The sequence below is a fragment of the Nematolebias whitei genome, chromosome 16 (assembly GCF_014905685.2).
Source record: "Nematolebias whitei isolate Nwh7 chromosome 16, NemWhi1, whole genome shotgun sequence".
Taxonomy (NCBI): domain Eukaryota; kingdom Metazoa; phylum Chordata; class Actinopteri; order Cyprinodontiformes; family Rivulidae; genus Nematolebias; species Nematolebias whitei.
Window position 1 is genome coordinate 17759848 of NC_056513.1, and position 18403 is coordinate 17778250.

At 37.5% G+C, this 18403-nt stretch overlaps 1 protein-coding gene and 1 long non-coding RNA gene across 2 annotated transcripts in view; both read right to left on the minus strand.

Moving 5' to 3' along the window:
• tmod1 (tropomodulin 1) overlaps positions 1-18403 on the minus strand; it is a 307955-nt gene that overhangs the window by 219214 nt on the left and 70338 nt on the right. The window lies entirely within an intron of this gene.
• On the minus strand, positions 546-14189 carry LOC119422386. Its single transcript, XR_005187422.1, has 3 exons — positions 14074-14189; positions 692-715; positions 546-606 (listed from the first exon to the last, which is right to left on the minus strand). It is a non-coding gene; the product is annotated as an uncharacterized LOC119422386 (long non-coding RNA).

Here is an 18403-nt window from a genome sequence, read left to right on the forward strand (position 1 = left end):
GGCAAAGACCCAGCACTGTTGAACATCTGGAATCCAACACCAGACAAGAATGGGACATTTTCTCCCAAAACTCCAACAACTGGTCCCATTAGTTCGTACACATTTTAGAAACTGTTGTTAAAAGAAGGAAATGCTTCACAGCGTTAAGAGAGGCCCTATGAACTTTCTTCAGCCGTGTTTGTGCCAGACTCAAACTTAATTAAAAATAAATAAATAAATCCACTTTTAGTTTAAATAGTGACATGTTTGTTTTACTGTGAATAAAATGTGGATTTATGAGGTTTGCACATTTTTGAGTTATTTCTTTTTACACATTTTGAATGATCATTTATTTCTATCAGGGATAAGTAAACATCCTAGATTTTTCAGAATTGAGGTTTTAAATGACATTCATAACCTACAACATTAAAAGGAAAAAATACAAATAAAGTTAAAATAACATGCCCAAAACAGTAACTTTGCCAAGTCTACCAGACAATGGTAGTAGCAGTAAACAATTTATTTTTCTTTCAATGATGTCACACTATGAGTCACCTGATTCAGTCCTTCCATTTTTTCTTCATTCATTTTTTCTCTGATTCTGTGCATTTTCAGAAAGTACAACTCCTACAAAAAATAAAATACATTGAAAATTAGGTCCAGTTTAGATTTGTTTTTGTTTTTTTTAAATGTATCTGAAGGACATACTCACTTGTGTCTTCCAAGTATTCAGGGTCTGAAGAATGAAAACAAAACAAAATTAAACTAAAAATGCTATAAGGGTTAAATAAACAGCGTGATACATTTTAGGAGGTGGTGAGCAGTAAAATAGTGTTTTACACGGCAAATTGAAGGTCACAAATCAGGGTCACACTTATCTTCAACATGAAAAAATTAGATAATTTTAAATAAAACGTGCTAAGTTATCCTCATATTTTCATATAAAAAAGCCAAACTTTGAATTGTCAGGTTTGTGTTGGACATACCAATTGCTTAACTACAGCAAAGTCTTCATCTATTGTATTACATCAACAAACAGACAAGGTTGATGAGCAACATTGCATTGAATAGAGCAGCACAAAAAAAAGCTTAATACATCAAATAATCAAATTTTGTTGCAGTTCCTGGACAGTTTTAAGTCACGTGGAAGCGTTTTAAAAATGTTTCATGTTTATTTAATTGTCCATAAACAAACTTAATAACTTGAACTTGTTTCTCTTTTATAACTCCACAAAAATGAGACTTTGGTAAATCTGAACTACAGTGTATGGTGGTAACAGCAGAACATTTAGTTTAAATGACTGAATTTATTTGTATTTATAGACCAACCAGAAGCAACCTGCAACCAGACCCATTTGCACTGGTGCAAGTACATGTTTTAGGTCTCACCCCCTCTATGTAAAGAAACAGAACATTGTCCACTCCAGATAGATTTTTAGGTGTGGACTCATTGATTCACATAGTTCTTACATTGCTGTTGTATGCTCAAATATTCATGTCGTATGTTTAGCTGTAATTAATTATTTAAATTCCTATAAATCATTTGACACCATTAACGAGTGTGGGTGAGTACACAGACTTCAAATTCATGTGACATGAATCTCCAAAAATACAAAAAAATGAAAGAAATCATGTGAATATTTAAGAAGTTTGGCATAATACACTGGATTTTTCCATTTCGTCACTTAATTGGCTCATTTTATTTTGAACTCTGTGCAGCCAAAGTGTAACAGGAAGTGACATCAAAGAGGAATTATTTAAAAAAGGGAATTCCCTGGTCTTGTTTATTGAAACAGTACCATTTGAACTCTGACTCTTCTTCGTCTCTCTGATAGCGACTCAAAATAATCTAAAGAAACTGATTGTTTACAACAGTCTGTGTTAGCCATTGTGCAATATTTTGTTTGCATACAGGCATTCCCGTTGTCATCACTTGATGTTATTGCGCACACAAATATCTCAACAACTGCTCATCTCAGTGGTCTAAATTATTATTATTTTCAATATGTTATTAACATTATCGTTTCAAAAATTTATTATTTATTACAAGCACTTTAAAGCCTCACATCCCTTGTACGCGGACTCTTCTTCCAAAAATACAATATGGCAGCTCCCATATGCCAGACTGGCTTAAATTCCAAACATTGAAAAAAGGCCTGGACTTTTGGCCTATAATATAAAAAAGTAGATGGTTCAAACTATCAAATAGATAGAAGGAATAAAATGCACATAAAAAGAGGTACAGGCCACCTCTGAAGGTGGTCTGAATGAAAACATCTTTAATGCACATTGAGGCCAATCAACCTGTATTTAGTGCTATCCAATTGCAATTTGATAAAGGATGGATTTAAATGCCAGGTCTGAGCAGTGCCGACATCACAAGACAGCGTCAGCAGCCAGCCTTACTGTATGGGGGCAGGGACGCATGCAAGGAGCGAAGGCAGGGATGACACAGCAGTTAAACCAATTGGACAGACCAAAACTACAACATAAAAAGATAATTAGCAACATTAAGAATGACTAAACATTAGAGGACAAAATATAAATTAAGAGTAACAGGAGGAAGGTGAAAAAAAAAGCCATTTGACTCACATGAGGATTTCTGCACAAAGAACCCGAATGCCTTTCCATCTCAGACCTCTCAACTATTCATTTAAAATTCCACTCAGTTCTTTTTTCCCCAATCCATTCAATGTTTTAAGCTACATTAAGCAAAGGAGTAACATCCTGTACAAGCCCGAAAACAGCATAAGCCAAAAGGAAGAGGGGAAGGCTGGGTGACAGAGAAACAGAGCTGGGGGAGGGGGTGCAATCCAGACTGGAACAGTAGTGGTACAGCCCCTGATTGGCCGAGTAGATGGAACAAAGACGTGTGCTGTGATTTAAAATAATTCTGTAACGTAGACTAACTGCTCCTCATTTTGTACTTCTATTAGGCCAAGTTAAGATGTAAAAAAAATTCTGAAACATGTTGATTGTAAAAATGTTACATGTTCATACAGTAATGCTATGATTGCAATCACTGTTTAGAGAAGACCGTGAAAGACATTGAACCCACTATAGTTTACATAACGGGTCAAAAACCAGCAGAGTGATTTTTGCATTTTAACACGTGCAAATGCTTCAGTGTCAAGCAAAAGAACAGACCGCGGTAAAGTTAGTTTTACGTTACAGCTACATCCAAAATGCCGAATACACAAACTGAACTGGGACAGGCAATTAAGTTAGGGTGCTGATGCACGATACTTTAAATTACAAATCTACAAAGATTTAGGTAAGTGTAGACTACGGACTAACTGTAACACTTGTGCAAACACTTCTGCTTTCAGGTAAATTGTGCTTTCTTGTGAAATAATGCTGGGAGTTACGACAAACTTCCACTCCATCATGTAAACAGGGCCTTAGTTAAAGGTCTTAGGAGGTGAGTAGCTTTAGTAAATTTATTTACAGTAGTCCCTCACTATATTGCGTGTTTTTTAAACCCAGTTTAATATTGTGTGTACTGTACATGCTGTGCACTACTGTACATTCATCTCATCGTCATAGCGATCGCTAAAGTGTTTAAGAGCATATGAACTGCAGTGTTTCCCCTAGATAAGTTGGCATGGCGGGGCCCTCATATCTCATCACGTCTGTGATTTTTGTCGGGGGGGGGGGGACACGGAGACACGTCAGCTGCGTGCTGTTTGTACCAACAGATTTCGAGCAGGGTGTTTTCAGCATGAGGGAGGAGGCAGCGTTAACCTTTAGCTTTTGAGCTATCATGCCTATATTGCACGCTGCTAGCTTAGCGCTACGTCAGTGCCGACAGGGGGGTGGGACGCGTTGTTCGGTTCTGTTGACAAGGCGGGGTGCCCTGCTTGTATAAAGTTAGGGAAAACCCTAAAGTGTTTATAAGATAGTGGGAAAGGTTAATAAGAGTGTGGGAAGGGTTTATAAAGTCTTAACACTGCTACTTTGCAGATTTTCACCTGCCGCAGGGGTCTCTGGAACGTAACCCCCGCGATAATTTTCTTTCATTTAATCTTTATTTAGACCGGTTAATCACATTGAGCTTTGGGGACTCATTTACAAGTGAGACATGTTTAGACAGACAAAAAGTATTCCCTCACTGTATTCACATTTCATTTAAAATGTTTAATTGCAACCTTTGGTTTGTCTAGGTGCCTTCAAACCAAAGATTAATTTGTACACAGCCCTGGTTACTTTTTTTTTTTCTTTTCAATAAAACAAAAAAATAAATAAAATCCCTACAACTACTAATACAAACAAAACACACAGGCCTAAAAGCAACAACAAAACCAAGACACACGCACCTACACCCACTATTAATATGAATAAATAAAAACAGGAGAAACAAGAAAAAGTGAAGTTAAAAAAAAAAAAAAAACAGTTCAGTTGTGGAGGCTCATCATGTATGTCCTTGCTCTTATTTGTTATTGCTTCAGCTACTGTTCCACCTAAGCAATAGACTCCAACATCAGTTAACAATTTTATTGCTCTTGGTGAACTAATCCAAAGCTGAGGATCTTTAAACAAAAAGGAAAAATGTCCAAATGTTTTATACAGTGTTGGTTTACAGTCTACTGCTACCACTGCAGCTCTTCTGCTCTTGGATCTTAACTAATTTTACTATAAACCTTTGGTTGTGAACACATTATTAAGTCCATTTAAAACAACAACAAAAAATATATAAATCTATCTTAGCTTAAAATATTATATTTCCATATTTTACAGTGCTGCCTGCTACATCATTGGTTTGTGATGTTCAGTTTGTCAATTACAGGTTTTAAATCTGAGTTGCATAGGTCCAAACAGTTACATTTTAGAATTTCCTTTATAAAACTCCATCCATCCATCCATCCATCCATGCATCCATCCATCCATCATCCATCCATCCATCCATCCATCCATGCATCCATCCATCCATCCTTACCCGTTCTTTCCTTTCCAGGTAGCGGGGGTCACTCTGAACAGGTCGCAAGTCCATCGCAGGGCCACAAAGAAACAAACGAGACAAACCTGGAGAAAACCCACAAATGCACGGAGAGAAAATGCAAACTACACCTAGAAAGATCCCCAGTTGGGGTTTGTTCCAGCAACTTTTTGGCTGAGAGGCAACAGCTCTACTAGATTAAAAAAAAAGTTATGGCAGCCTTAATCCTATCTATCAAAGTTACACCCAAATGGTCAACATTACTGTCAAACATTCTGTATCGGTCAACACCAGATGTCAGATCCTTATTTGACATGAGGGAATGTCAAAGTTCGCTCTGCAAACTCGCTGAAAAAAATTATAACTGACTGGGTAAACTAAAATCAATGCTGACATAGTTGTAACATCCTGGTACAAAAAAATAAGTCAATTTAACGTCAAACAAAACCAGACTGCTTCAATTTACTTTGATAAACCAGAAGAGCAAACATTCAATGAACCATGAACTGGGCTCACCTTTTGTCACAGCAAACAACACAAAACAGAATTAAAGCTGCAAGCAGCATTGAAGGCCCTCGCAGCAAAGTGCCGCTCCGGGTTTACGGCGACCGCGGGAGCTCCAGCGACTCCACCCGGTCGCCATTGCGATGGATCTCGCTCCCGTCCCGCTCCCGTTCACCAGGGTGCGCATTCGCCGAACCTTCGACAACACCCGTGACCACAGGCGCTCCAGCAACAACTCCCAGTCGCCGTCGCGAACGCTCTCGTGACAATCCTGCACGCGTCCACCAGGGTGCGCATATGCTTAAACTTTGCAATCACCTTCTGCCCATATCAGTATGAGAGGGGGTGCACTTGAGTCATATGTTAAACCACAATATCAATGTGTTTAGACATGCTCACCGATTATGTACAAAAAAATCTGGTTCAGATTGGATGATGTATCACTGAGATATAGCTGTTGGAATAATCTAGGGGGCACAATGGAGTCAAAAGTTAAACAACAACACCAATGTGTCTAGAAGTGCTCAATAATGATGCACAATAAATCTGGTACATATTGGATGATAATTCACTGAGAAATAACTGATTAAATAATCTAGGGGCACACTTGAGTCATATGTTAAACCACAATAGCAGTGTGTCTAGACTTGCTCACGGATCAGGTACAAAAAATCTGGTTCCGATCAGATGATATTTCACTGAGATATAACTGTTGGCATAATCTAGGGGGCGCACTGGAGTCAAAAGTGAAACAACACCAATGTGTCTAGAAGCGCTCAATAATGATGCACCAAAAATCTGGTGCAGATTGGATAATATATCATTGACATATAACAGTTTGAATAATGTAGGGGGCACACTTGAGTCAAATGTTAAAGAACAATACCAATGTGTCTACAAATGCTCACAGATGACGCACCCAAAATCTGGTACAGATTAGATGTTCGTTCTAGAATTGCGCCGCTCAAGGTGGCTGCATGTTGGAGCAGCTCTGTTACTTTCATTCTGAGATTTTGCTTTTGGAAATTTTAATTCCTCTTTTCTGGATGTAAATCACATTTTTTGGATGATTGCTTCCTCTTGTATCAGATGCTGTGCAGCTGGAAGGATTTTTACTGAAACTTTTTTAGTTTTGGACATTTGTTATGATGCGTAACCATGGCAACAAGGCAGTTTTCTACAACCAACAGCAGCTAATTAACATCTCAAAAGCTCAAATAATATCTCAACTACAGCCCCAAATCTCAAATGAGTTGAAAAGGATGTTTTGTGGACGCATTCTCATCTACCTGCCAGCTGTGCTCGAGTACCTGACCACTGAGATCATGGAACTAACAGGAAACACGGCTCATGACAGCGGAAGGACGGGATCATCCCTTGGCACCTACAGTTGTCTGTCCACAGCGATGAGGAGCTCAGCAGACTGCTGGGAGGAGTGGCCATCGCTCTGGGAGGAGTTCTGCCCGGCATTCAGACGGTCCTACAGCCCGAGGGGAACCGCGAGGCCAGCCGAGTCTGGGTGGACGGATCGGACGGCATCTGCAGCCAGTTTCTTAGAATCCACTGTGGGATGGACCTTTACAAGAGATTCTTCCTGCCTACAGCCATCAGTGACTATAACATCTCTTAACGAAATGAGGATAACGAGTTACAACAACAAATAATTTCCCTTTGGGATTAATAAAGTATTTTTGAATTGAATTTGAATTGAATGATGTATCACTGAGATGTCACAGTTTGAATAATGTAGGGGGCGCACTGGAGTCAAAAGTAAAACAACAAAATCAATGTGTCTAGAAGTGCTCACTGATCAAGCACAATAAATCTGGTGCAGATTGGATGATGTATCACTGAGCTATAACTGTAGGAATAATGTAGGTGGCGCTGTGGAGGCTATTGGCCACTTATCATGGATACCTGTTCAAGGGGTAGATAATGATTGATCATAATGATTTTGGTTCACCTCGGCTGAAATCTGTGTATTTTGGAGCCAAACGCATTGCAACGGCGTCACTTCTTGATTTGCCACGCTGCCACGCCCACATCCTCCTGCAAAAACGGTTTGCACTTTAAATCAAGTTAGACCATCTTATCTGTCTTCTAACACAGGATCATCCTGATTAGATCAATGGTGTCAAAGAGAGAGCATTCCAAGTAAAAAAAGAGACTTCCTGTTCCGAGGAGGTGAGGCTTTGATGATGTCAAACTATGACCACAGTGGATCGTCAGGTATCCAACAGGGATGAGTAATGCCAAGTTTGGTGCATTTCGGTCTTTCAATGTGAAAGTTATAGCGTTTGGAAATTTATGGCGTGAAGCGCAAGTTTGAGGCCTGGCCACACCCTTTTAACCTAAACTAAACCGAAAGCTTTTGATAACTTTTACTCTTCAATGTCTTAAGGGCATATTAACCAAGTTTGAAGGCAATCCTTCAAAAAATCCTAGGAGGAGTTTGTTCAAATTCGCAATTAGAAATGCCCAAAAATGACCCTTTGACCCAAAATGGCCGACTTCCTCTTGGTTTTGGACCAGGGCTCTAAGACTTTTTCATCGGTCCTGAGAAGATACAGATGTTCACAGAGTTTCAGAATTAAATGGCTTGTGGCTGAGGTTTTAAAATATTCTAGGGGGCGGTGTGGAGGCTATTGGCCACTTATCATGGCTTCCTGTTCAAGGGGTGGATAATGATTGGTCATACTAATTTTGGTGCACCTCGGTTCAAAACTGTGGAATTTAGAGCCAAACGTATGGCGACAGCATCACGTCTTACTTCGCCACGCCGCGCTGCCCACATGCTCCACCCAAAACTGTCAGTGTTGGAAAGCAAGTTACACCAACATGTCTTCAGTCAATGGACACACTATCATGCTGATCAGGTAACAGGGGTCAGATAGGGATCGTTCAACATAAAACTTTATACTTCCTGTTGTCAGGGGGCGTGACTTAAGTTATGTCATGATTTGACCATTCAGTCTTGCGGGGGACCGGATTTGGATCAATCACTGAAGGTTTGATGTGTCAGACAGTTTTCTTGTAGGAGCACTTCGTTTTTCATGGCGAGATGTCAAACTTTGAGGTCTGGCCCCGCCTCTTCAGCATGCTCTGAAACGAACCGTTTAGATAATTTTGTGTCCCCCATGCCTTTTGACCAAAATGGCCAAGTTTGAAACCGATTGAGTGAAATCCCTAGGAACAGTTCGTTCAAATGCAGAGGCTGTAAAGAAAATTTCTAGGTGGCACTCTTGAGCCGTTTCTGTTGCGATTTTAGAAATTTTAGAAGAAATGTTGACTTGTTTGGAGTGTAGTACCTTTTTTGACCACCTGATGGCAGTATAAAACCGTTTGAACCAAAGAAAAAATAGATGAACAGAGCGTCTCTAAGAAAAATGGGAAGGAGGGAGCCCTTGATGCGACATGAGCTGACATTGTGACATGGTGGACGCTTGGTGATTTGAGCTCTTTAGCATAGCATTTTTCACACAAAGCTTTTAATTAAAAAAATAAGTAAACAAGTTCTCAGTTTCTTTTTGCAGAAAAAAAAATATTTTTACACAAAGGCATGGGTCTCTACCCTGAATTTTGGAGCTCGACAAGTAGGCCTTTCACGATAACAAATTTTGCAGGGCGATTGTCTCAAGAAATTATTGCGATAAATGATAATATTGTTTAAAATTTGACAATAGTAATTATTGTCCAATTTAGGAAGAAAAGTTGGTTAATTTCTTGTAGTACCTTTTTTGACCACTGGATGGCAGTATAAGACTGTTTAAAGCTAAGGATTCATGATAGTGAGGGAGCAAGCAGCGTCTCTTTAATAAAAAATGGGAGGGAGGCCCCTTGTGACATGGGCTGTCTCTCGTTCTTGTTTTCCGGTTCTCAAAATGGCGGACGCTCGGAAAGTTTTGAGCTCTTTAGCATAGCATTTGTCACACAAAGCTTTAAAAAAAATAAAATAATAAAAATCAATAAACAAGTTCTCAGCTTCTTTTTGCAGAGAAAAACAAGTTTTTACACGAAGGCACGGATTTCAACCGTGAATGTTGCAGCTTCAACAAGACTGAGGTTTTTATCCCCAAGGTCGGCCTGTTGGCTTAGCTCGTAGCTTAGCCGCTTTTAACGATCCAAAAACGTGAATTTGGATCATTAAAATAGATTTTAAAGAGAAAATTGATTTATTGTTTATTGCGACAGACAGGCCTACACTTCACACCACGCTGTTCTCTAATCATACTCGCCTTGCATCTCCTTTGTTTTTCTCACAAACAGGGATTGTACATCCCTTGTAGATTTGCTTGTTTTTTGTTGTTTATTAAGCTGCAGTAAGACGCAATATTATAGCCAACAACAACACACGCAAAATTTGACTAGCTGAACAGCAATATTACCGCAAAATACATTTTTTTTTAATAAATTCCCTAGATATCATATGCACTCGTCACTGGTTGCATTTTTCCTATAGTTTAAAATTGATATACGTTTTTAAGATCATGCAACTGGACTTAAATATTTGTGATTAGGCAAGGCAATACAAGGGCAGAACATTCCAAAGAACATCAGAACAATTCTCGTTTCTATTCTACTTTAACCTGAAAACACCGGCAGCAGCCAATGACATACTCGTTTACTTTTTGTACTTTTAGATGCGACACTGGCGAGTAAAAAAGGATTTCACACATTACTGGGGAGAAGAAGTGTGATAAAACGGGCTCATATCACAAACCTTTGTTAAAAGGAATGAGATTTTTTTTTAATTGAAGTCATTAAAACACTGCAAGCTTACCGTCATTAAAGAAAAGTATTACATAAACAAGAGAGTCTGTTGGGAGGTTATTTAGATAACTACTGCCTTACCAGAAAGGTTTTTAAAATAATGCTGCAATTGTTTTTTTGTTACTACGGTAACTATATACACATATACAATTGAATAATTGTTCAATTATTTTAGGATGGCAGAAGTAATTCTGACTCTTACAGTAAAATAGCTTAAGACAGTATGCACCAATATTAAACCTAAGCCAACGGCTGACAAGAATAAGAGGAGCACTGCACCTTTGCTGAGAAATGTAGAAATGTCTTCACAATACAAAACAAAGAGCGTATACCAGTAGTAGTCTACCAATTCCAAAAGACTTTGCTTAAAATATTCTAATCAAAATATAAAAATAAAAAATAAGATGATAGTTTCAGATAGAATAGCTAAATAAAAATTCATCATTAAAATCTCCAGAAGCTAGAATTAATGGCTGGATGCACACGAGAGAAGCAACTCTTTCCGCCTCCCTTATCAACAATATTATCGTTTTTCACTATTTCTGAGACAATCGCCCAGCAAAACTTGTTATCGTGACAAGCCTACACACAGCTGCTCATAAATAACACAGTGGTGAAGGTAGAGAGTACCAGATTTCTGGGGGTGCATATAACCAATCAGCTGTCTTGGTCAAGAAACACTGGGTCCCTAAGAAGAAAGCCCAGCAGTGTCTGCACTTCCTCCGTAGACTGAAGACAGCACACCTCCCATCACATGTCCTCACCACATTCTACAGAGGAACCATGGGAGAGCATCATGATCAGCAGCATCTGTTTGGGAAGGAAGCTGCCGGTTGCAGACTGGAAGGATTTGAGGAGCATGGTGAGAACGACTAAGAAGATCATCAAGACACCCCCCCATCCAGGACATTGGTTTCAGATGCTCTCTGACCAGAGCCAATAAAATCAAATGAGACAGCTCACACCCACAATATGGACTGTTTACTCTGTTGACCTCTGGCAGGAGATACTGCAGCCTGAGGACCAGAACCACCAGGTTCTGTAATAGTTTCATCCCACGAGCTATCAGACTGCTGAACTCATGTCACTAATGAAGTGACCACAATAGCAAACATACACACACAACCACAGACATTCCCAAACACCAAAGTCTATATGTCAATTATGTACTCCTGCACTGCTGTGGGGAAATAAATCTAAATTTAGTTAAATTTTGCATTGTGCACTGTACAATTTTGAATGAAAATAAAGTTTATATTGTTATTATATTATTATTATTTGAGCTTTAAGATATGCGTGACATGTTTTAGCTCAACAAAAAACAGAATTAGTGCCAAAACTTCCACGCTTCTTCATTAAATAGAGCACATTTTAAGAAATGGCTTTATGCAAACAAATTAACCTCAAAAAATTAACTAAACATAAAAAGAATATGGATACACAATAGTATCGGCATTGCATCGTATCGGCCGATATTAGCGATAAAGTTAAATATCGGACAACGGCCATTCCATCAAAACAACTCACCGATATAATGGGTCCAAATTTGCATTGTTCAAGTGTAGTCGTGTTAAGAGTAAATGTCATGAATACATTTAACATTAAACATAATCCAAGTTGAAGTGTTACATCATTTGCAGCCCCCTTTTTGGCATCTGCATTTGGTAGCGGCCAAACTGACAAAGACCATGTAGAATAATGTAGTATTTTAATTCCACAGCAGAGAAAACTATGTAGTCTTTGTAAGTAGGTCTAGGGGGAAATATCGGTATTGGTATCGATTATCAGCCAAATAAGTTTCAACATATTGGCATATCGGCCAAAAATCTCAAAAGACTCAATAAATGATGAAGCATTGATTATATTGTATAATTCACTCATCATTCCCTATTTGACCTATTGTGTAGAAGTTTGGGGGAATGCCTGTAAATCGGATACAAATTCTATTTTTATTCTGCAAAAAAGAGCTGTTAGAATTATAAGTGGAAAACGCTACAGAGATCCAACAAATCCATTGTTCTGTAACTTAAAATTAATGAAATTTCACGACTTGGTGGACTATTACATTCTGCAAGTTATGTTTAAAATAGATAACAGTATGTTATAAGTGCGTTTGCAAAAAAGATTTATTAAAAGAGACAGCATTTATAATTTGAGAGGATCAGAAATTTTTTTAAACCACAAAGTCAGAACTAAACAAATGGATCGTTGTATTTCTGTTTATGGAACAAATCTGTGGAACTGTCTAAAGAAACCAAAGAGAGTAAATGTATTTTTACTTTTAAGAAAAAAATTAAATATAATCTTCTTTCAAGGTATAATGAAGTATATTGATTCAGAGTTCTGTATCATAACAAAGATAATGTTTGTTTGTTTGTTTTCTTTAAATATACACATTGCCTGTTTTGTGTCCAAAGTTGTGTCTTTAGTTGATTGAAAATTAGTTGCTTTTGGTGTCGTAGATTGACTTTTGGGAAAAGGGGTAGACTATATAAGATTTTTTTCTTCAAACTACTCCTTTTCATTCAGAACTTTTATTTCATATCAACATGTGACATATTTATTTTAAACTGTAAATGAATTAAATTAACAAAAAATAAATCCAATATCGTGCCTCCCTAAAAAAGAACCTGCTACTCTTACAGCTCACCGTTTTATTTTGAAATACTTGTATTTATTTATTTTCATCTGAAGTTGGATTAGGGAGATTACTGACACAGCGAACAGTGGTGCTTGATAAACCGTCTCGGTTTAGCCTTCGTACAGAAACTCTGTACCCGATTATGACAACGTATTTTAAAAAAAAGAAAAGATTTTTACAAAAGCAGGACACAAGAAGAAGTGGCATGCCTAAAAGTCTCTGAAAGTCATGTCATATGTACGTAAGAAAATAAATAAATACTGGCAAATCCAGTCAACACCTGAAAAAGGCCTGAGATGCACCATCCTTCTGGTCATGTCAATAGCTCAGTTAAATAACTCTGGTGGAGCTAAATTACTAATTTATGTCCATCAAACTACCATTTGTGATGCACTACACAAAATTTAAAATAAATTATGTGGCTGTGACCAACTTAAAGTAAAAAAAAAAAAAAAAAACCTAAAAATTCAAGTAAAAATGTTACATTAGTTTCCCTTTGAGATTAGATGCCTATTTGTTTGAAGGTGGTGCTGGATAGAAAATAAATTACACTCATCCAAAAATTAATAAACAAATAAACACTTTGAAGGACCTTCAAAAACCCAGAAGAACAAATATCGTTCAGAAGATCACAATATGTCATCTTTGAAGCAACAATATTAAAAATGAAGGATGACTCAACATCTTACCTGATCATGAAATTAATGTTTACGGCGCCTGATAGAAAACCAGGATGTCAGGTCAGTTTGTTAGCTGATTAAATAATAAGTTAACTCGCTCAGGTCTCTCTTGTAAATGAGTCCTCGAGGCTCAGTGGGATTAACCTGTCTAAATAAAGGTTGAATGAATGAAAACTAAGAAAAGATTAGGCTACTAACAAACCAGTCTGTTAAACTGAATGCTCCTTTGGTTAGGCAGAGATCACCAGTCTGACTTGAGAAACAAACTTATGCTAGCACTAGTTAGCATGTTCCCAGTACGTGAAAGACGAAACAAAACAGGACAGAAACAAAAAAGACTTTTACTTACTGATAAATCTTACGAACAGCTAATGTGTGGAATGGGCTGCCAAAAATAAAACGTAACATTCCTGACAATAACTGAACGTTTTAGCAGTGGCCTATGATTCATAGCTAATGTTAGCTAGTGGGCAACTTTAGCAGATACATTTATGAACGTTGTTTTGTATTTTCTTTTGGTTGGTTTGTTGTGCTGCTCTGTAAATACGGATAACAAGTGTTACCTTGGGTCAGCGGCGATGTGTTTGGACGCTTATTTCTCCTTTGCCGGGTTTTGTTTTAGATGTAAAGTGTCAAGGAAAAACCGGTGGGACATCCAGAATCTCATACGTGGTGTTGTAGGAGCGGTTATGGCATACCATTGTAACATATATTTGCCCAAGTAGGTATCTCCGCAGACAAATTCTGAAGGCATATCTGGACTGGAGACAAATTCGGAAGGCGTATCTGAAGAGCCACATCTGATTGGACGATAAAACAATGGGCGTATCTTCAAGATCATGGTTGGACGATAGAAAAATAGGCATATCCAGAACACCACATCTGATTGGATAATAGTAAAATAGGCGTATCTGAAGGGCCACATCTGATTGGACAAAAAAAAAAAAAAAACGCTAAACAAAAAAAAAGGCCGTTTGTGTTAACCATACCCATATTATGTCTAAAAACAAGGCGTTATTGACAGATTGTGTTAATCACAGGTATATTATTAATTATGTCTATGGTGTTAACCTGTTCGACGTTAGCGGTGTCTCCACAACTTCTTTTTCCTCCTCTCAACACAGATTTTCCGGTTACATTTCAAAATAAAAACAACATAAGAATAAATAGATAGCATAGACTTTTATATCTATGGTGGGGAGGGCTAAATGTTTGTTTTTTAATACCTAGCCGTTACATTAAAAAACAAAATCGGTTTTGGTTGTTGAATAATGTGAAAATAGTTACAATCGATTCATAAAGAAAGAAAAATAAGGTAACCAATAATTATACTTAAACTGGCCTTGGGACAAAGGATGTTACCTTTAACGTCACATTTTCTTGTTCAACCTTTTAAATCAGTCACTGCAGATGAGTGATTGTCAGTTTCTGTCAGATTTCTGCAACTGGAGCAGGTACTGGTTAACTTCCTCAGCTGTCAGATTTTAAGGGTCAATCCTAATCCATGTTTCAGCTCCTTTCATAGATCAGATCTCATAGAAGAGCACTTCTAAAGAGCAAATTTTGTTTTTAGCGTTTGTTTTGGGCCATAGTTACAGGACTCATGATCTTTAATTGAGACCAGACTTTTTGACAAATGGGAACAGGTTTCACTTCAGATGCTTCATATTTCATTGTACCCAGACCACACTCAAGCCAACCTGTGTCAGGTGCAGCCTACAACCCAAGAACAAAAGAGAATCTTCTTGTGTTTGACATCAGATATAATGCTGTTTCTTAGAAGCCTTCAGTTAAAAACAAAGAGCTGAGGTAACTTACCTAAAGAGCCAGCAAATACAGTTAGCCAATCAGTGTTTGTCCTCTAGAAACACCTTTTTTCCCACTTCTTCCTGTGTTTTTGGGCGGTTGGCCAACAACTTATGATGCACATTACCGTCATTTGCTGGTATGGAATGTGGATCAGAATGTCTGTCTATTATCTTTTGTACTGTACATGTTGCCCAAAGCCATATTCTATTAATCAGCTTTGTTATCCTGAAGAACATAACTAAAATGGTAATGCATTTACTCCCGACTCTTTTTGTAGTATGTTTGAGATATTAAATATTTCTTTAATTTTTATTTTTTTAAGTTTTTCTCTGATTTTTCTAAATTCCTTTATCATTCATCTTTTCTCTCTCTCATATCTTTGACAAACTTCAATCACATGTTCACTCTCTCGTGGTGTTCCCAAAAATCGAATTCAACTTGTTAAAAGTCCATGTGTTACAGTGAATTTAAAAAAACTCTACCCACGCTCACACTGGAAGGAATTAAACTAACAGATAAAAAATGTAACAATCGACACATACGCCAGTGCTTTCATAAGAAAACTGGAGAAGGGCCTGGCTCATTCTGTATCTCTAACAAAGTCAAAGAAATACACTTTAAAATTTTACATAACATATATCCCGTGAACTGCATCATTGCTAAATTTACAGATATTAATGACTCTTGTACGGTGGCCAGGAGGTGCAACAAATTTACATTTCAGAAAACAAATGAACAATTTGTAGAACACTTTTACATTTTCACACAGTACAGTAATGTAAATTGTAAATAAGATGGGCCCCAAGACAGAGCCCTGGGGTACGCCCTTTTTTACTTTAAGATAACTTGAGCTTGCTCCAGCCATCTGTGCACATTGTGTCCTATTTGCCAAATAATCTACAAACCAGCAAGATGCTTCTTTGGAGATGCCCAGTTTGAGAAGAATATTTACCAGGATACTGTGGTCCACCGTCAAATATCGAATGCCTTGGATAAATCAATAAACAGAGCAGAGCAAACCTTTTTAGAATCCAGTGCCTCATCATTTAAAACGTTTAGAGCGGCAGTTGCAGTTGCAGTGCTGCTTCCTAAAACCTGACTGAAAAGGATTTAAAAGATTTGTTTCTAAAAATTATTTCAGTTGATCACAGAGCAACTTTTCAAACACTTTTGCTCAAATACATTATTTAGAGATTGTGTAGTTTAGCAAATTATTTTAATTTAGAGATTAAATTACAATTACAAGATCACACTCTTATCAATGCCTTTTTCTCCGTCTGAAACGCTGACCTGCTCTGACTTCCTGAACCAGACATGTTAAGTTATATACAATAACCTCCAGCCCAGATCCTCCCTCCATGTCCAAGCCATCATCAAAAGATCCTCTGCAGACAGGAAGGAGTGGATCTGAGTCAAGGACTCTGCTTGAAGACACGTCACCATATCATATCAACGCTATCATATCAATATCATATCAATCAAACCTTGAGGATATCAAAACAGTTCTATTTGTTCCTCATTGATTGGTCACAGTAAAAGTGATTACATGGGACAGTTAATATTACTCACATCACAGTACATCAGCAGGAGAGTTATTGAACATGATGAGTGCAAATAGTACCTTGACATGTGAATTTTAAAATTAATCCTTAATCTTATTTTCTTCTCCATAAGTGTAAAATGTCCTTAACAGTAATGTTACAGTTGGACTTTTTATTAGGTTGCTTATATGAACTTCTTCTACCTTCCCATCAATCACTCACCCAAAGCATCTTGTTTCCCTCTTTGTTTTTTCCCAGCATGGCTTCAAAATATTCAGTGTTCGATGATATTATGCAAGTTAATCCAATAATTTATTGCTAGCTGTGTTCTTAATTCTAAAAGCATTTATCCTGTCTCCACTTTGCTGTTGGGGTAGTTCTGCTCCTGTACAGATTCTTTGTGCTTCATGTTGTATATGTTTCCCCAGTTGTGTTTTTGCTGCTGCTTCATAACCATAATCTATATTTGACCTGATTAATCTGGTTTATATTCTCTCTGTTCTATCTGCTCCCCATTTATTTCTTTCCCTTTTGTATCACAGAAGTTTCCCCAGTAGCCTCTCTTTGCATCCTTAATTATCCTCCTTACAAATGCCTGCTTTCGTTTTTATCCATCAATTCATTATCTTTACCCGCTTCTTCCTTAATTTTTTTGATAAATTGCACTCTTTAGTATTTAAAGGCTTTATTTATTGACTTGATTACTTTACAAGTCACTTGTCCAACACTACTGTTGTCTTTTCTTTTAATCCTCTTCCTTTCTTTACTGCAAGTTATTTCGCTGTGGCGACTCCTGAAGAAGGGAGCAGCCGAAAGAAGAACATAAATAAAACAGCTTGATTTGATGTTTCTAGGTTTTCTTTTAATGCTCAAAATTATAGTGTCTGAAATTGAATTAAGTTATTTTATATATCAAAATAGGAAAATACTTATCTGAAATATTGTTCGGAGATAAGACGAATGGCATTTTGGATAGAAAATTCTGGCACATTTTGACTGAGAAGCACTGAACTAGAGTATCTGAGAGATCTGAGAGAAAGACTCCTTAAAACTGTTTTATGATAAATATGCTTGCTATAAATCCTTCAGGCTGGAACAAGATCAGATAAAGGTGTTTGAACATTCAAAATAAAAGTCCCAACTAACCCTTTTCTGACTGATAGTAAAAAAAAAAAATGTTTTTCAAACAGAAAATGGCCAATCACACATGATTGATCAAATTCCTAAAATCAATAGTTTTCTCTTCAACAGAGCCATCCGTCAAAGCTGCTTAGGAAGCTCACTTCAACAAAAAGCCCCCGATTGTATAAGTATTAAATAACGTCATTTGAAATAGAGTGAAACTGAGATTTTTCTTTGTCTCTTTCAACCAATTTGATCAAGAAAAAATAATAAACCCAGCCCGGATCAGTCTCCATAGTGTCCGAGGTCTGTGGGTGACAGTTGAGGCTGAGGGTAAGGAAACTCAGTTTATGACATTTTCCTCATTGTCTCATTTCTGGCTCACAGCTGGAGGTTCTCTGTTTGCACAAGAAATGTTAGA